General features: G+C 35.3%; 1 pseudogene across 1 annotated transcript; it reads left to right on the top strand.

Annotated features, from left to right (window-relative positions):
- The first annotated feature begins 12,260 nt into the window (after nt 1-12,260).
- LOC149574923 (pentatricopeptide repeat-containing protein At2g13600 pseudogene) lies at nt 12,261-15,647 on the top strand (annotated as a pseudogene). The gene has a single exon (XR_016360110.1). The product of XR_016360110.1 is annotated as a pentatricopeptide repeat-containing protein At2g13600 pseudogene (transcript).
- The last annotated feature ends 6,125 nt before the right edge of the window (nt 15,648-21,772 follow it).

Here is a 21,772-nt window from a genome sequence, read left to right as displayed (position 1 = left end):
TCTTCACTACCAAAGTCAACCCGCTTTCATTGAAGATATCTACTTACATCCTCTATTAACAATACTCCATCAAGTGTCCTTGATAGTACTCCTATCCTCGCCAGGTCTTTGAATTTCAGTGAGCATATGTCATATCCAGGTTCTTCTTATTTCTACCTTCCATATTGTTAAGGTTTAACTGCAATTTCTTGACTAGTTTCTATCTTGGTTCACAATGCACTTTACTCTTTTTCTTTTATACATTTTCTCTTTCAAAGATATGAAAATTTTGATAAATATTTTCCTTTATTTTATAGTTTACATTCTCAATAGCTATTGTACCATCATTGTTAAATTCCAACTAACAGTAATTAATTATTCATTTACCGATAGCACAAAATATTTTCTTTTCTTTTACTGATTACTGACCTATTCCTACAAGACTCTTTTTACTTTTCAGGACCTTATAAGTAATCAATCATAGTTTTGTGTCCCAACTATTTACTTACCTGATTAGTTTGCAGATAATGTTCCCATGTCATTCGACAAGGGTTCCTCAGTTGTGCTAGTTTCATCTCTTTTCCTTATTTATATTCTTTGCATTTCTCTTCTTACTTTCTCTCTGTCTATGGTTCCTTTTCCTTTTCTTGCATGTTCATTTTCAGCATTACACCAATACCAGTAGTTGTAGGTGGATTGTCCATATCTCGAACAAAAGTTACATGGCATCTTAAGTGATCTCCATGGGCATATTAATCCTGATCTTCATTCTAAAGTTAGATGTCCTTGTCCTCCACATTGATAGCAATTCACAAGTTTAATTTTGTAGTCCTTTGGATAGTGCACAATTTTCTTGTTTTCAGTGATCCCATTTTACATGTATCTAACTTGTGACCATGCTCATTGCATTTGTAGCAATAATCACTAAAGTTTGTTTCAACTATCTAACCATTTTATCATGTTCTACATTCTTGAGATTTATGACCATATGCATTGCAATGGTAACAATAACCATTGAATGATATTCTTCTTGCACTAGTTTCCTATTTATATCCACATGCATCTTCTGTATGATTATATTCTCCATGTGATAATTGTAGATGGGATGGTAGTTTAATCTTCCTATGTCTTCTTCTTTTGTCATTGATTTTTTATAATTTGACATTTCACCTTTTCTTATTGAAGTATTTTGGATAGGGGTCTTATTGGTATCAATCAATTTCTCTTTTTGCTTTACCAACAATCTATCCAATTCTAGCATGCTCTCTTCAATTTTGGTAAGTCTGACATTCACCTCCTTCTAAACTTTAGTTATTTTCTCAAGTTATTATTTTCATGTTTCAATTTTTGTTTTTCATTCTCAAGATTCTAACATCTTTCTTGATCCTGTTGATTAAATTATCTTATGCATGAATATCATTTCATTGTCTTTCTATGACTAAATATTTTCTAGTCATTGTCTCTAGGGCATCTTAATATTTGATTCAATGTCATATTTTCCACTTCAAGAGTTCCCACTCTATCTAATAACTTGGTTAATATGACTGCATGACTCTCTTGTTCCCTTTTCATTAGGTTTAACCTTTCTTTAACTTTTTACATTTTTTTTTTGAGTAGCTTATCATTCTTATCTAGTAATTCATTTATTGCAACATCAACTTCCTCATAGTTAACACTTCCTTCTGATAGTTTATCCAAGTCATCCAGACTCATCTGTACTTTTTTAGCGATTTCCTTTCATTTTGAAAATGAGGCTCTCAGTTTTCCTTTTAATTCAAAAATATGTTCATTTGCATCTTGTAGGGCTTTTTAAATTCTTTTAGATATTTGTAACTACCCATAGTCCCAAAGTCACTCAAGTTAAATTTTCTTCTAAGAACCATAATCCCTGATACCAATTGTTGGTAGATACAAGTAGGATAAAGTACTAAGAGTGGGTGGGGGTGATTTGGTACTTTGAATAATTCACCTTTTAAACACTTACTTTCCTTCAACTGATAGTCAGTCTAAACATCCACCCGACAATATCCTTTATATCCTCTAAGTAAACTAATAATTAATGTAACTTCAACAAAAAAATATGAAACAAAAATTCAAACCATGAAATTGGAACACATAACACATTAATTTTGGTATCACAAAAAATCCTTTCTCAGAGGGCAAAATTGTGGTGGGGATGATACCCACAACTCATAAGTGTATTAATAAAGTGCTCGGTTAATAACTTACAATAACTTGATAGGTTCGTTGCTTCTAGCACCAACTATTCTCCTTCTGATAGCTCCACTTCTCTAAGGCCCCATTTGGGAGGAGGAATTGAATGGGAATTAGAAATTTGAATGCCCAAATGTGCAACTTTGATGTTTGTTTATAAAATATAAAAGTGGAAGAATTTTGATATGCTTATTTTAGCCCAAAATGGGTAGATCACTCTTCCTCCTTAATTGGTGGAATAGGAAACGAATTCTTATTCCAATATTTTTATAAACTCAATTGGATCTAGTGTCGAGTCTGCACCTTTTGGTAAACTACAATTTATGTATTGTTGAGTCTGCTCATTACCATTTGAAGGGGAAAAAAATATTTTATTTGTAGGGGACAAATGCCATTATTTTTATTCACCTTTGTTTGCTTCTTCCAACCCCATATAAGCCATTTCAATCATTCTGCCTCAAATAATAATAACCATGATTTCGTTCAACCTTAAGCAATAACGACAATGAAATTTTTCAATTGAAAGGAATCCATGACCTTCAAAAGCAATAATAAATCATAAGATTTAAGAGAAATTCACTCGATTTCTTGAAGTAGGGGAACCTATCTTAGATATGTATAGATTCATCATAGAAAAGTGATGATAAGGAGGGGTTAAAATACAAAGTCTTGGACACCATATTGCATTATATAGTGGCTTGATAAAATATGGCGGGTGGGTTCTATACTTCAGATTGAATTTTGTCTGTCAATTTTTATGAGAAACTTATAGTCTTATGTATGAATTCTTTTCATGAAGAATGACTCAATGTTGAATCTATTATTAAGCATGGTACTTGGACTACACTTTTATCCAATTCCAATTCCAATTCTTGCAACTAAACATGGAAAATGCATCTTCTCACTCCTTTTCCAGATCAACCAAATAGGTCTGAGGGATATTCCAGAAATTATTTTGAGAATCCACAAATTCTAGAAGTGAGCTTATTCTAGCATAACTTATTGCAGCATGCAACAATTCCTGCAACCAAATAGGCCCTAAGGGTCCTTTTGGATTACAGTTTTGAGTAGGAATTATAATTCAGAATCCTCAAAAATTCCTAATCCACTATTTGGGTCTGCAAAATAGGAATTGGAATATGGGGAAATGTGGATTCGGTATCCCCATTTGACTCCCAAAACAAGATTTTTTTCTCCCCTCAAAATACTTTTTATTTGGGATTCACGATTTAGTTCCCATTTTTTTGAAAATGAGGTGAGGATTTCAACTAAAGTGTAATTTGATTGGGTTTGACATCCAGATGCCCATTTGGGCTCGCCTATTTTTGCACCTATTTTTGAAATTTAATTGAGTTGTAACTGAGAGAGTGAGACATTTCAAGAAATGATACTCTTTGCATCTACTTTGAGCACCCTTTGAGCGCCATTTTGTAAAAATTAATAGGTGTGGCTTAAAGGAAAAAAATTTATTGAAGAAACATTTCGGCTATTGTTGCACCTGCACATATATTTGGATTAAATAAAATAACTACTATCGCACATATCTAATTTCTTTCGTATTTCTTTTAAATTTTTCTTGAATTTTTATTTTGCAACGAACATTGACATTTTCGACATGTGTGGAGTTGGAAGCACCTTGAATAGGTCCTTGAGAAAATTGGAGATATGAACCGTCTTTCTCACTGTAACTTTTATATTCATTTTTTGAACCAAATAGGCTTGGAATAACAAATTCTGAATATCAAATATTTTTGGGTTTGAACCAAATAGTCCCTAAATAAATTCTAGAAACTGTAATATGGATTTCAAGTTTAAGAATACCAAATCAAGGATTTTATATTCTTATTCCTAAATCATATTCCAACAACCAAACAAGCCCTAATGGCTTGTCATTGCACTTCTGCTTCTGATAGCTTTTTTCTTTCTTTCTTTTCTCTTTTTAGGCTTATTCCATCATGTCACTTCATGACCTAATTAGGGTCTATAGATTCTCCCATAAGATTTTTTTTACCTTTTCTCCCTTGTGACACTAATAGACCTTAACATCTTTGATAAGCTAAGCTTTGTAGTAACCCCAATAACTTATTAGTCTTTGATAGTAATCTACTTACTTAAACATCACAACTCAATCATAACATAATAGAATATAGTTTTGACCAACAATGACAACATAATAAAAATCATAACAAGGGGCTAGGATGTTGTCAAGGTAACACCCACTTCAATCCATACAAAGCTTTATGTAGTTTACATACCATGTTCTTTTGTTCCTGATTCAAAAATCCTTTGGGTTGCTCAATGTAGACTTCCTCCCCCAGAATTCCATTGAAAAATGCAAACTTTATATCCATTTGATAAACCTTGAATCCTTTTTAAAAAGAATATGCAAGTACTATTCTCACTCCTAGTCTAGAAATAGGGGCAAATGTCTCACCATAGTCAATTCTTTCTTCTTTTGCATATCCTTTACATATTAATCTTGCTTTATTCCTTGTGACTTGTCCATTTTCTTTTAGCTTGTTTTTGAAAATCCATTTAGTGCCAATCACATTCTTATCCTTGGGTCTCGGTACCAGTGTCCATGTATTGTTCTTCTCAATTTGATGAATCTTTTCATTCATAACATTAATCCATCTTCATTTTCAAGTGCATCTTTGACTATTCTAGGTTCAAATTCACAAATTGAGCATGTATTGTCTCTCAACTTACTTCTTGTCATGATTCTAACATCCTTGTCTCCAATAATCAAGTTTAGTAAATGGTTCCTTCTGACATATTTTGGTAATACATGTTTAGTTCTTTTTTCTCCCACATTTTCTTCACTCGGTGGGGGATTAATTGGTTGCTCAGTTGTAACTTGTAGTTGCTTAGGTATTGTATGTTTCCGCTTGGTGTCTCTTGACTATTACTTGGGTAGGATACTCGGTGAACTTTCATGTACATATACAAATCTTTGATAATCTTCTGGTTACTTTTTGCTTTCTTCATCATTCTTATCCGCAATTTCATCATTTCTCATATTTGCACTTTCCACCATTTTGTTAGTAACTTTGTTCAAATATTTATATGATTTTAGATTTTAGTGGAATAGCCTAGAAATATGCCTTCGTCACTTTTTGAATCAAACTTTCCATTCCTAGCATCTTTCAGGAATATAACATCTACTTCCAAATATTTTTAAATAACTAACATTTGGTGTATGCTCATACCAGAGTTCATAGGGTGTCTTATTTGTACTTTTCTTTAATTGTACTTAGTTTAATGTATATACAACAATATTGATAACTTCTCCCTAGTCTATTTGTGTAACCTCCTTCTCAATCAATAATGTTCTAGTACATTCAACAATAGATTTGTTCCTTCTTTCAACTATTCCATTTTGTTATGGAGTCCTCTAGTGCAAAAAGTTGCATCTTTATTCCATTCTCATTGCAAAACACAATAAACTCATTAGACATGAATTCTCCTCCTCTATTAGATATTAAACATTTCAATGAATTACTTGTTTCTTTCTTAACTCTTGCCTTACACCATTTGAACATTTTATTTTAGAAACATTACATACATCGCTCTTGAATTATCATCAACAAATAGTATGAAACATATATGACCATAATAACTTTGCACTTTCATAGGACCACAAAGATCAACATGAAGCTATTCAAATACATCATTAGAAGAATATTACCTTCTCTTTAAACTTGACTTAGTCAATTTACCAATCTGACATTACTTACATATCACTTTATCAAGTTTATTTAAGCTCAATATACCTCTCACTCTCTTCTTTCTACATCTAACGTTGATTATGTTGTCAAATTTCACATGACAAAACCTCTTATGCCAAAGCCAAATATCTTAAATCCTTTCAATCAAACATGAATCTTCAATAGAATCTAAATGGAATAAGTTACCTCTTATATATCCTCCAGTGCCAATCAAATTTCCAACATCATCATAGATTTTTACTTTTTAGTTTTGAAATTCCAGTTGGTGACCCAAGTTATTCAAATGAGCCACACTCAATTGATTATATTTTAGTACTTGCACCTAATAAGCATTTTCACATCCAATCCTCTTATTCAAGACAACAAAACCTTTTCCTTTCATAGGACATGGTGCATCATTTCCAAGTTTAACAGTTCTACCATCATAATGTTCAGTTTTATCAAACTTATCAATATCACTAGTCATATGATGTGAACAATCACAATCAATAATGCATGTTTTATTCTTACTAATGTATGAAATATGAACATTTTCATCTTCATACCTTTCATTGTCTTCAGATTCATCTTTCATTACAACATATACAACTTCCTCTATATCATCTTGATCAACAGTTTTTCTTTGTCCTTGAAGTCTCTATTTTTTAAATGTGTATTCTCTATTTTGTCATTCCTTTCATTTATGTTCCTATCAGGACCTCAAGTTGCAATATGACCAACTTTTTTACATTTAAAATATATCGAAGGTAGTTTACCTTTATACTTTCCTTTTCCTCTCAATAATCTTCTTGCCAGTAGTGCCTTAAGCTCCTCTACATCTTTATTCTCTAATTCATAATCACTTTCATCTTGTTCACAATGTGATCTTTTCTCTTTCCTTGAATTGCCAATGGTTAGGGATGACTTGAAAGTAGTTTCAATCTTAGGTAAATAGTTATCAAAGTTATTCAACTCAAATGCAGTCAATCTACCGACTAAACCATCAAGTATGATAACATTATTAGGTATAGATCTCAACAACTTGAATAAAATAAACTCTAATAAGCTTAGATAGATAAAAAAGTCCTAAGACCTTTGCTTACCACAATTTATTCACTTATAATCCCTCAAGATCCTTTGATAACATTTACCACTTCTTTGATTTGGTTACTATACTGAACAATACTTTCACCTTCTTGCCTTCTCATGTTATCAAAATTGGACTTTTAAACTTTTAGCCTTTTTCTCTCGACACATTTTGATCTCCTCCACACACTCCTATAAGTTTATCCCCATCTCCTTTGCAGTAACACAATCTTTAATATCATCAAATTCAAAATCATTTAGGGAAGAAGAAATCTCTATCATCGGGGAGTTGTATTCTTGTTTTCTCTCATCTACACAACTATTATAGGTCTAGGGGGTGGAGGTTAATATTGATTATCTAGGTAATAAAATGTAGAATCTCTAATCCCAAATAGCTATAATCTCATCCTATTTTTCCATATTGGAAAATTCTCCTTGTTCAACTTTAGTACCCCTCTCTTATACCTCTTCAGATCTTTAGCTCAAGTATTTCAAACTTATTCCTCCAAGCACTAATGCTCTGATACCAGTTGCTAGATAATTGAGAGGAAGGGGCAAGGGGTGAATCAATTATCCTCAATTATCCACAAACCCTTTAAAACAATTCACCAAACTCATAACAACTTTAACTTATCAATAAATCAACTTGGAAAACACATTGACTTCATCAATTGCAAAGTGGTAAACACATTTAACCTTCCTATTGAGTATCGGGTTCATTAATTGACTTACAATAATTATAAAAAAATTCAATGGTAAACATGAAATAACATCCAAAACATTAATGCATACAGTGACACGAGTATTTTTAATGCGAAAACCTGATTAGGGTAAAAACCACTTGGGCCTAGTCAACCGAAAATAATTTTACTCTTATGAAGTGAGCTCGGTTAAGAGCCAACCTTGTTAAAGGTTATAAGAAAACTATTAGGTGTGACCCTATTAGGGGATTTTCACCAAGGATCATCTAGTGGCCTATCTAAAGGACTTAACAACATTCAATGGAATGTCACCATACAAATGGATTTTCAAGTAAAGATTGTTAAGCCCACTTGGTTAAGAGATTTTCTACTACAATGGTTAGAGGGTAACAATGCTATGATCTATTTGAAATAGAAACCACCTTTTCTTGATTAGATCTCCATTCTGCCAATATATTGCCTTACTAACTGGCCATCACATCAACATCTTTCATACTCTTCACTTCACACTACAAATCTGCTCGGCATGATCTCCTTCAACATCTTTGCATCAACTTGACTAGCAAATATACCGTCAACATTTACCTTCTCATTTCTTCCTTTTATATACATTTTATTGCTACTTCATCTCCTCCACAATTTTTTTTCGCTTAATCAAAATTTTCAATCAATCTTTCCATCTCATATACATTGAATTTAGAGACTTAGGAAAAAAATTTAGTCTCACCTTGTATCACTAAACACACTTCAAATCTTAATCATCTGACCTTGTCTTATTTATTCCAATCTTTGATCTTGCTAACTAACTTTGTCTTTTTCTTAGAATCTTCTAGAATAGTTCAAATCTTTTCTCAATGTAAGCCTTTATTCAATCTTCCATAAATTGTTCATATTTTATCAACCTATGTTCAAGCTTCGCCAAACACCACATCACTCAATTAATACTATGCTTAGTCACTACTCTTCTTGCTCGGTTGACACTGACTTACATAAGCTTTTGATTTCTTCATAATTTAGCAATCACAATATCTAACTCAGTGCAACTTAGTGTTTCATTTTCTTCTCTCTTGACAACTTCATTCCTTACTTTATCGATAAAAAAGCTTGCTTGTACATCATATTAACTCTCCAATAGATCATGTACAATAATCAAATCATTATCATCTTGCCATAGACCAATTCATCAATTGCCCAATTAATATCACATACTCAACATCATTTATTCATTCGATCTTCTAACTTTATCTTCCACTTCCCTATTCAGCACCACATCCTTCATATGATTGCAACTTACATGAATTAGTAATATGTCTTTCCTGATTGACTGTATTAATTCATTTGCTTCATTCTATTAGGCCTAACATCAATGACAATATAACAACTAATGTAACTCTTTTACATACAACTCATAGCTCAGTTTTGACCTTGTTCCTCATCTAATTTACTCATATGGACAACAATCTTTCTTTATCATTTATCAACATCAATTATGTCCAACAACATAATCTTCCTTGAAAAGTTTTGACAAATTTGTAGCCTGTTCCTGTACACAAAAACATGGGAGAATGTTGGGTAAAATGGGGTTTCCTAAATCTTTAATGTAGATAGGCTCGATAATCACTTGTCATAAATGAGAGATGAAATATGAGGAAGGATCATTTTACTTGAATGCAAACTCCTCTACTTGTCCATCATGGGAGAGAATTTTTCTTTGATCTAGAATATTGCCTTGAAATTTACTTCAAGTGGATTGGAGAAACTAGACCATGAATGTTTGCCTTTATATCTTGAATCCAATTACTCAATGTCTCTTGATTGCTTGAATGCCTTCTTGCAAACAAGATTGTATAATGGTAGATGCTAAAATGAAGAGATATAGGGTGTTTATATACTTCATCCATCATTTTGGGATCCAAAAATATGTTATGTCACCCATGGGATATATATTCCCATTAATACTTGACAAAGGGCTCTAGGCCAAATAGGGCCAAAAAGTCTACATATATATTTTTGGAACATTTTATACCTTGGAAAATCAACCAAACTACAAAATTGGTCTCAAAGTGATGGAATGATACATGATAAGAGGAGTCAAGTTGCCAAGATTAAGCATAATGGACATCGAATCATGAAATCACCAAATGATTCTAATAGAACATCCAATTACAAGTGTGAACTTTTTAGGACACTACATTTAGCTTCCATTTTAGCAGGAGTATGAAGAAAACTTGTGCTCATGATAAAGTAGATCAATGCATAAGAACGATCTTATTAAAGTTAACAACACAACTAAACATCAAGCCACCAATCCAAAATTAATAAACCAATGTGTGTGTGTGTGTGTGTGTGTGTGTGTGTGTGAGAGAGAGAGAGAGAGAGAGAGAGAGAGAGAGAGAGAGAGAGAGAGAGAGAGAGAGAGAGAGAGAGAGAGAGAGAGAGAGAGAGAGAGAGAGTACCACTATCCTAGTAAGGTATTTCCTTACTATAGATCATGGAAAGATTCTTTTTTGTTGCAAAATATGAGATTAATAGTTTAGAAAGTTGTGTTATATTAGTCAACTCATCAAAATAAAGGGATCAACCCTCAAGGAAAGTATTGCATCCAAAGCAATCTAGAGAAGGAGGATTAGTCTTTAAGGAAAACATTGTCTCTATTAAGGGATATATTGAACAATGTACATGGACATGATGATGAAAAAAAAAAAAAAAAAATAACATTGTCTCCTCATCCATATGCATAAGAGAGATTACACTAGCAATAACACATTTTTGTGTATGCAAAGGTTAATCGCTAAGAATATTTGATTTGGTAGATAGTGGAAGTGATGGAATAATACATGATAAGAGGAGTCAAGTTGCCAAGATTAAGCATAATGGACATCGAATCATGAAATCACCAAATGACTCTAATTGAACATCCAATTACAGGTGTGAACTTTTTAGGACACTACATTTAGCAGGAGTATGAAGAAAACTTGTGCTCATGATAAAGTAGATCAATGCATAAGAATGATCTTATTAAAGTTAACAACACAATTAAACATCAAGCCTCCAATCCAAAATTAATAAACCAATGTGTGTGTGTGTGTGTGAGAGAGAGAGAGAGAGAGAGAGATTACCACTATCCTAGTAAGGTATTTCCTTACTATGGATCATGGAAAGATATTTTTTTGCTGCAAAATATGACATTAATAGTTTAGAAAGTTGTGTTATGTCAGTCAACCATCAAAATAAAGGGATCAACCCTCAAGGAAAGTATTGCATCCAAAGCAATTTAGAGAAGGAGGATTAGTCTTTAAGGAAAACATTGTCTCCATTAAGGGATATATAAAAAAATGTACATGGACACATGATGAAAAACAAAAAAAACAATAACATTGTCTCCTCAGCCATATGCATAGGAGAGATTACACTAGCAATAACACATTTTTGTGTATGCAAAGGTTAACCACTAAGAATATTTGATTTGGTAGATAGTGAAATGTTTTATACTTTGACAAAAGTATATCATTAACATTATGTAGGAGTTACACACACAAACACACACATATTATATGTACACATATCTATATATATGTATATGTATATATCTATATAGATATGCATATACATGTATGTATGTATATATGTACACATATATATGTATGTATATATGTACATATGTATACATATCTATATATATGTACACACACACATCTCACATATCTATATATATGTATATGTATATATCTATATAGATATGCATATACATGTATGTATGTATATGTATATATGTACACATATCTATATACATGTACACACACACAAGTATGTACATATTTATACATATCTATATATATGTACACACACACACACACGTGTGTGTGTGTCCGTTTACATTACAACATATTGACTCAATGTGTTATAATTATTTCTGTTCTCTTAAAGAATTATAAATTGGACTTTGATTTTAACATCTTGTTTGTTTGGTTGTATATGTTTATGTTGTGTATTCTCAATCATTTTTCCAAAGCACAGTTTTAGTTTTCTTAGTTGATAGATTAAAATGTGCCAGAACTCGACTAGATAAATCTGTATTTTATCATCAAAATGGAAGTCTCAAACATATATTTTGAACAATGCATAGATTAAAAGAAAATGAAATCTTATCTTTAAATAGGTCTATTCTATCAATAGAATGCTTTCTTTAAATATATTCATTCCATCCTTGCCCATGATTTAATGTGAAAATAAGTCGTATTATTAGACTTGAATCTTCAAAACCATATAATTGTAAATTCTTTAAAACATACTTTTTAAATTATTGTTACAAATGTATGTCTTAATGAAAGAAGAACCAATACAATACACTTGATTTGATCAATACTTTATATTTAAATTAAATTGAAAACAACAAATACATGTTCTATAATTTTTATTAAATAAATTAATAATTCCAAAAATATCTATCATGTCAGATGCATCCTATCAGCTGCATAGACATGGCCTGAGTGAGCTACCATTCTACTACTTTTATAGATCTTATTTTGACATCCTTTGCTTTGCTCTATTATTATTATTATAATTTACAAAACTGCTATTAATTAAGCACTTGAAAAATCCTGCAACTTTTTCAAATATCAGGAAACCCGCCTTATGATACCACTGCCGATGTATCCCGCATAAACCATCTGATTTCCTCCCACCGGAAATGATTCAATCGATGCAGGGGATGAATGGTGTTTAATGAAAATTTACTAAAACCATTACCTTCACAGACGATTGAAACGTTCAGCTATCTTTAAATTCCTTGATAAATACAACGCACTGCGTGATTTTACACGGATAACCATGTAGCTCTTTTATCAAATTTATTTATACAGGCAAATCGTTGCTATGGTCTTCCATTGTTTTAAAAGAAGACAATGCCAAAATTATTACATGTTTATCCAAAGATACAGATGCCGTGACATTGTAAACTCCTCTCCTGTAACACTCTTTAAAACTGCAGTGAGCAGCGCCACGAGTTCTGTTCAAACCAGCCCTCAACAGCTCAAACACAAACTGATATCCGATGATAACATCTGTGAGAGTGTTAAAATACTGTGTAAGCAGGGGCAATTGACAAAGGCACTAGAGATTTTGCACAGTGTTATGGACAAGAAAGGCGTTCAACTTGATTCTTCTACATATGCTTCTCTCTTACAGGCATCTCTCATTTTTAAATCGGTTACAAAGGTTAAATTACTCCATGCCCATTTGATTTTTACTGGGTTTATTGAAGATAGCTTCCTAGGTACTAAAATGGTGACAGTGTATGTTAAGTTGGGTTCTTTACCAGACGCACGCCATGTGTTTGATGAAAGACCTGAACGGAATTTAGTCTCTTGGACTGCAATCATTGGTGGTTATGCTAGATTAGGGAATGGAGAAGAGGCCTTGGAGTTGTTCTACAGAATGCAGAGGTTAGGATTGAAGCCTAACGAGATCACGTTTGCGAGCATTCTGCCGGCCTGTTCTAAATTAGGATCTCTGGAACGGGGTAAGGACATTCATGAAGAGATAGTTAGAAGTGGGTTTCAGAGTGATGCTTTTGTTGGGAATTCTCTGATAGACATGTATGCTAAATGTAGGAGCATAGATCATGCACGGGATGTGTTTGACAAAATGGATAACCGAAATGAGGCTTCGTGGAATAGTTTGATAGCAGGTTATTGCCATAATGGGTATGTTGAAGAGGCTTATAAACTATTTCAGAGTATGCCGAACCGAAATGAGGTGTCCTGGAATGCGATTATATCTGGCTATGCGCAGAATGGATGTTTTGACGAGTCTGTGAAACTGTTTGGAGAAATGTGTCAGGCAGGTATAAAGCCAAATGCGGTGACTTTTGCCAGTGTTCTCCAGGCATGCGCTAGCTTAGCCTCTCTAATTAAGGGAAAGGAGGTCCAGGGTATAGTAATCAGAAGTGGAGTTCAGTCTAACGTCTTTGTTGGGAGCTCACTCGTAGACATGTACGCAAAATGTAAAAGTGTTGACGATGCTCGTAAGGTATTTGATGATATGCCAATAAGAAATGTGGTTTCCTGGAACGCGATGATTGCAGGTTATGCGCAGAATGGGCAGGCTGATGAAGCATGGAAGCTTTTTCAACAGATGACTGAAAGAAATTTGGTATCATGGAATGCTGTGATTTCTGGATTTGCACAAAATCGACTTCTTAGTGATGCAGAAAAGTTGTTTCAGAAAATGCCTGAAAAGGACTTGGTCTCGTGGACTGTGATGATCTCAGGATATGCTCAGAACGGCTGTTTTGACAAAGCTCTGGAAATGTTTATACAAATGCAGGGGACGGGTTTGAAGCCAAACTTGGAAACCTTTACTAGTCTTCTCCCAGCTTGTGCCAATTTAGGAGCGCTTCATCAAGGGAAGGAGGTACATGAAGACATTATCAGAAGGGGATTGCATCTTAATATTGCAGTGACTAATGCTCTTATAGACATGTATGCTAAATGTGGCTGTGTTTGGGATGCACACAAACTATTCAACAAAATGCCTAGACAAGATATCGTCTCATGGACTGCAATAATTATGGGATACGCAACACATGGCTATGGAAACGAGGCCCTCCAACTTTTTGACCAAATGCAACATTTTGGCATGAAGCCAGATCATATCACCTTTGTTGGTGTTTTGTGTGCATGCTGTCATGCAGGTCTAGTTGATGAAGGGAGGAAGTACTTCGTCAGCATAACCCAAGATTATCATATCAGACCTTCCGTGGAGCACTATTGCTGCATGGTTGACCTCTTTGGTCGAGCTGGGCTTTTGGATGAGGCTGGGGATTTTATTAAAAACATGCCAATAAAACCTGATGCTGTCGTGTGGGGTTGCTTACTTGGCGCTTGTAGGGTGCATTGTAACATAGAACTCGGAGAATACGCTGCAAAATATCTTTTTGAATTGGACCCAGAAAATTCTTCACATTATGTTGCACTGTCAAACATATATGCAATGGCTGGAAGATGGGACGATGTGAGCAAAGTCCGAAGAATGATGAGAGATAGGAGGATCAAGAAAATACCAGCATGCAGCTGGATCGATATAAGTAACAAGGTATATACATTCTTCAAAGGAGAAGGGTTACATTTACGAGATTTTGTGTCAAACTAGAAAAATTGTTCGGCAAGATGGAGGGGACAGGTCACATATCGTGCACAAACTCCGAGTTGTATGATCTGGAGAGAAAGAATAAGAACACATTGTCCGTGATCACAGTGAAAGGTTTGCAATTGTATTTGGTCTTACTAATGCGATGACTACAATCCTGCTTTAACAATTTGTCTCTAATTACTGTTTCCCATGAAATTATTGCAAGGGATGAAGGGATGACAAACATTGGAAACGTTTCAAATACGGAAACATTTTCCCACATTGATATATATAATGTAAGTATACCTGATTAGTTGGTGTTGAAGTCTGGAAGCAACACATGTTGTAAGAGGCAAGGTATCTAATCCTTGTAGCCTCAAGCCTGCATTTCATTTTATTTGAATTAGTGCAAATCTGGATCGCACTGTAATTTAAAGCTTATCTGGCACCTACATTCTATGCCGGTTTCGGTATTTCACATTTTTTGTGATTACTGATCAAGTTCCAGTGCTGATCATTGTTTGATCTCTGACAAAATAACCACAATTTTTGCCTAACCACACTGTTGATGAGAGCTTTCATGGACACTCTATTGTCAAAGACCTTTCAACAAACACTCGTAGAAAAATATATTTAGGGAAAGGTCCTCATACAAGCATCTACATGGAGAAAATTACTACAGAATAAAGTAAAACAACAACATTTCTCTGATTTTTCAGGAGTGGAGAAATAAAAAATTTCAGGGAAGGAACTTGAGAGTAATGAGTGTTTCTCTGATTTTTTTCCAGTTAAAACTGTTTTTCAATTATATATATTCATTTTTAAAGAACTTTTGTCAATAGATTTTTCTGTAATGATAATTTCAGTAATTGATTTTCATAATTAGCTTACAATCTATTTTTGGAAGTCAAAAGCAAGCTTTGCTGTGATGAATCAACGCTCTAGCAATTCGTTCTCCATTTCCTTTTGGGAGATTTTCTTGAGGACAAGGTCTGAGTACTTCGAATATGACAGCATTTAAGATGCCCATAAATTTTTATACTTTGTATTTATTAAAACTTCTGTTTTAGGAGATTCACATGTTCTATAAATTATTCAATATTTTGTTCATTTTTAGTGGAAAAAATAGAAATGCAGGGCAGCCAGCATGCTTCTATCGAGTTTTTAGGTAGGCTAAGTATAATTTCTTGCAGTGTTACATCAGTACGGGGGTACTTCAGGATGGCAGGGCGCTGGGGCGAGTTTCCAGAATGTGGGGAAAATGGGCCTCATTTTCGGGACAATGGGGGACGGCGGCAAGGGGAGGATAGGCCATAAAGGGGTATTGTATAGTATAAATATAGAACTTGAAATGCTAGCTATGAAATGATGTTTTAGTAGTTCACTAGAACATACCAAATTAAAATACTTGAACATAGCAAAATTGCAACATGAATTAGAACCATTGACATTCAACATATTAACGTATTACATACCCAATAGTAACATTCAAAAATAAAAAATTAAATAGAAATTCAAATACACATCCCAGTGGCGGCATGGTTGCAGAATGGCGGAGGTGGGGGTGCTTGGGTACTCAAGTACCTGGTGCGGGGACGTCTCAGGGACGAGTATTTCAAGGTTTGGAAGGGGGGTGCGAGTCTCCGAGTTACACTACTTTCTTGTTCCCACTTGGAATGCTGGCTCAAGCACTACATTTGATGCTTTAGAGAATATTATCGTCGCTGGATGATCTGTAACTGCTCAAGGTATTCTTGAGTTAATTCAGCAACATAGAGCTCATGGCAAATTTTGTTGTCGGTGAATTTTATATTGTAGCCAACGGGTAGAATAGTATCCGAACGGGTGCGTGACAGTTGAGTCACCCCTTCGGGAAGGTATATGTACACCATCCGGAATGGACTTAGAAGCATTGTCATTGTAATCAATCATATCGAATATTGTAGTATCTTTTGTATACATGCAAATAATAAAAGGAATACTTATGTGTTACATGTTCTCGTCTATTGTCTGAATGCATTAATAAACCATTTACCTTGTACGATAAACATTTGGCATCGTTGCCTTTAAGGACTGGGTGCTATGAATGCCGAACACATTGAATAAAGATAGAAATAAGAATCCAGAAGATGACAGCATAAGGTTGGCAGGGGAAGTATTAAACCGCACACAACAAAGCGATCAAAGGCACAGACTCCAACAACTCGCCGAAGGGTACGACAGTGGTGGCACAGGAGGTGACCACGGTACCACGAGAGCACTGACGAACGGAGTGTAGTTGATCGAGGGAAAGGTTGATAGAAGAAGCCCGAGAAAGGCAAAGGGTGATCGAAGGAACAAAGGAAGAATTGGCAAACTAGTATACACCGAGGGGGAATCTAGACAAAAGGGAAAGGACCAACGCGACTCAAAGTGTTGAAGGAACTTGAGCGTGGGGTGAACTCTTTGTCTGTGATACACTTGACGAGCAAATATAGTTTGGTCGAAACAACCAAGTCCTTGAGGAAGCCTTCATGCCACTTGAGAATGTAGGTGTCCGTAACACGGGTGTTTAGAGCGATATGGAAATACAGAACAATGCGGGTACCAACAACAGTGCACAACAAAAGAAAGAGAGGGTATCGATGGTCGGTCCAAAGGAAAAGTTACCAAAGTTCGACGGGGATGGCATGACTGACCCAATTAGACACTGCAAAACTAGCGAGACGATTTGGACAACGAATGGAGAAAACAACCAGAACGAATGGGCAAGGCTATTTCCAGCTACCTTGCGAGGTGTAGTAATTGATTGGTTTTTGGACACCGATCCAACAAAGCTAACCACATGGGAAAACATAAAGAAGGAATTTATTACAGAGTTTCAACTGCTATGAGATGACAATGAGATAGTAGTAGAAATATATGCTAGGAAACAAGGAAAAAATGAAACAATCTGTGTATATGCTAGAAAGTTGAAAGAATTAGTAAATAAAATGGAAAGTAAGCCAATAAACAAGATGAAAAAGAGATAGTTCATATAAGGATTACGCTTAGAATTAAAAAGGAAAATGAAGATTATACTGCCATCGTCATACACTGAAGCATACAATCGAGCGATGGACTTAGAGAGTGAACATAAAACAAAAAAAGAAGAAAAACAGATCATCCGACTCGAATGAATCCTCTTCTGAAGATAGCAGTGGTGATGAAAAGGGCAGTAAGAAGGTCTAAGCCCTCTAGAAGGATATGATCAGGATGATGAAAGAATTTAAGAATATGCAAAAAGGGAATAGCCAGACCAAAGAAAACGAGGTATGGTGCACATAATGCAAGACGAAAGGTCACACTAAGGGATCTTGTCCAAAGAATTAGTTCTGTGATATATGCCAAATCGAGGGACATTCCACAAAGGAATGCTCGTTCAATATGCAAACAAGAGGGCATCAACAAGTGCTTCTGACACAGGAAGCATCTATGTCGGGAGGAAACAGAAACACAAACAATGACAGTGCCACCTCGGGTGGGTATAGAAACAACAGAAGGGGACAAAAAAACAACACTAACAACAACAATAATAACAAAGGCCGTAGTCAGATTTAGTATGATGCGAATGGCCGACCGATGGTTTAGTGTCGGGCATGCAACTTATGGGGCCACTTTGCATGAAATTGTACAATGACGAACACACCAAAGTTGTTATGCAGATGGTGTGGTCTCGTAGACCATGAAGACGCCAAGTGCCCGAAATCAAAATCAGGAGTGAATTTGATTAGCATCAGAGCAAGAACGAATGGAGAGGAAGTCCTGGCAATCACGCGTAAATAGACAAAGCTGTACCCAGACCCGACGAAAGAAAAGAAGAGATTGGAAGAAGCACGGGTAGAAATTGAGAAAGGGATGCAGTCGGAGAAATCACAAACGGAGAAGGGGGATACTACTGGTACCTCAATGAGAAACTGTGTAGAACAGAACATCATAAGGTGGATATTACAAACTGAAGTGCCAGTAAAATTAAATGATCTGATCCTCACACCGCCCCAACTATGAATGACATTCACAAACATGACTCTGGCTGCTAAACTACTAGAAGAACCCAAGAAGGAGAAGGAAAGCGGAACAAGTGCAACAGACCCAATGTTGCTAGCCCTCACATCAAGAAGGCATCCTACGGTCATAGAAATGGGTATATTGGGAACGATCCTCTCAGACACAATTGTGGACAGAGGTTCGGGGGTAAATGTCCTACTAGAAGATACCTAGAAAAAGTTGGGACAACCGATGTTCTGGCCACCCACGTTCCAATTGCTAACTATAGACCAACATGACATTAAGCCTCTAGGGACCCTGATGGCACAACCAGTGACTATTGGAACAAAACCGTTTTTGCTCGACTTTGTAGTCATACCGCTAAAAAGAAGGGGATATGATGCCATTCTGGGATGAGGATGGCTCATGCAAGCAAAGGTCAAACACAACTGGAAAAAGAATACACTATCAATGGAGAGTAGAGGACAAAGATTCATTATTGATTTACACACACAAATGGTGGGAGAAGAAGCTAGATCGTTCAATTCAGAAGGAGAGGATGAAGGGAAGAAGCAGATGGAACCGGATGAGGAAGAAGTCCTATAGTTGGAAGGTGGATCGAAAGACAATGATCTAGATTCGATGAAAGGACTATTTCATTGGTAGATGGAGGATTATGAACTCTTTCAAAGCTGCAACATACTAACGATAGAGGAAGAATGCAACGAAGATAGATTTTCAAAAGAATTTAGGGAAGTAAAAGAAGGAAATGCATAGCTGGAGGAAATACCTGCACATGTATTCAGTAAGGAAAAACCAATAAAATACGAAGAGGCCACAGTCCAAACCATGAATTTGGGAAATGATACCGAACCAAAAAACATACTGGTGGGAGATAACTGGAATCTAGTATTTAAAGTAGCTGCATTTAAAATATTTTTAGAATACAAAGATGTATTTGCATGGACATACAAAGATCTGAAAGGAGTTCCACCGGAGTTGTGCGTTCACTGCATTCCGCTGGTAGAAGGTGCACTACCTGTACGAAAGCGACCCTACAGGATGAATAAAAATTATGCGACACAGGTTATAGACGAAATTAACCAGATGCTAGAGGCTGGTATTATTTTTAAGGTCCAGACAAGTGAATGGGTGTCGCCCATAGTGATATCCTTGAAAAAGGAGACCACTCAAATTAGGATATGCATTGACTTCAGATGTCTCAATGCAATAACAATCAAGGACCCCTTTCCGATACCATTCACATATAGTATATTGGGGGACGTTGCTGGACACGAGATCTATTCATTTATGGATTGGTTCTCAGGATATAATCAAATTTGCATAACAGAAGAGGACAAACTCAAAACAACGTTCGTAGTAGAAGATGGGGTATACACATACAATTGGACGCTGTTTGGGCTGTGTAATGCATTGGCCACATTCTAAAGAATCATATTACACATATTCAACAAGATGTCTGTCGGAAACTTCAAAGCATTCTTGGATGACTGGTCAGTATTCAACATTGAAGACAAGCATTTGACGACGTTGGGAGAATGTATGGAGAGATGCCGAAGGGTGACTGATGCAGGGAAATGATGAAATAACTAGGGCCCGAAGGCTCACCCAACTATCCAAACCACCCTGCAAGAGTTAACACAACGGAAGCAAACACAAAGAACAACAACCAAAAGAGGAAGAAGAGTGAAATACTTTTATTGACTCATCTAAATAACTTCATACATGCCCAACTGTAAGGGCTTTTGGGTTACGACCAGATACAAATACATTCACATTCAAAGATCCGACAACAAATTCACACTTTCCAATTCTGCTTTGCAATCCTCTTCAAAACTGCCTTAACTCTAAGCCTAAACACTCTATATATACTTGCCAAAACAACTTACAGATCATTCTAGAACATTACATAAGAAGAAGGCCAACCCAACAATGGTCTAGACAAATCTCAAGAAAAGATCTTAACATAAATGTCACGATCAAAATAAATCCTACAAGTTGGCTCACAAAAATCACGTCCAAATGTTGACACTCGACATAAGCAGGAAAGTTTGGCATACACTAGGTAACTCGACACATGAAGAGTCACTCAGCGTACACTGGGTAACTCGGCACGTGAAGGAACACTCATTCAATACTAGATTGCTATAGTAACTCGACACCAATTAAGTGTTACGGTAACTCAGCACCAAGTGCTATAGTAACTCGACACCAACTAGAGCTACAGTAACTCGACATTGATTAGAGCTATAGTAACTCGGCATCAACATGCAAAATGAACAAAAATGAGCAAGATAACAAGGAAACCCAGGATGCTATTGCATCAGACAACCGGGGTTGAAGAAATGATTCTCCTGAATCATTGAGATGTCACAATCTGAGTTGTATCCAACTCAGATTGAGAAATCCATGAAGCATCTTCAATAGGCCTGTTCTTCCATTTCACCAAATATTTATAGTAATATTTTCCTCTTGTGCTCTTGCCAACTCTCTGATCCAATATTTGTTCATCTTCTTCAATTTGCTTCTTAGAATAATCTTTTGATACAACAACTTCATCATTTGACTTATGATACTTATACAAATTAACGATATTGAATATATGAGATATATCCATATCATCAAGTAACTCAACTTCATAAGCATTACCACTGTCAAATTTCTTCAAGATCTTACAAGGTCCAAATTTCTTCATCTTCAGCTTACTATATGTTCTAACTAAAAATCTTCCTTTTTTCAGATGAACCATCACCTCATCACCAACTTGAAAATCATGGTGTCTTCTAGACTGATCATCATTCTCCTTATACTTCTGATTACTTTGTTCCAACCTCAACTTCACTTCCTTATGTAAAGACTCTATAAAATCAGCAAATTCTTCTCCTGCAACGCTTCTCTTTTCTTCACTAGCAACATCTCTCAAATTTG

Source organism: Cupressus sempervirens, chromosome 2, assembly GCF_028749045.1.
Source record: "Cupressus sempervirens isolate cs-2001-9-10 chromosome 2, ASM2874904v1, whole genome shotgun sequence".
NCBI classification, from domain to species: Eukaryota; Viridiplantae; Streptophyta; class Pinopsida; order Cupressales; family Cupressaceae; genus Cupressus; species Cupressus sempervirens.
The sequence above is the reverse complement of the archived record's forward strand: the minus strand, read 5'-3'. Positions and strand labels throughout refer to the sequence as shown.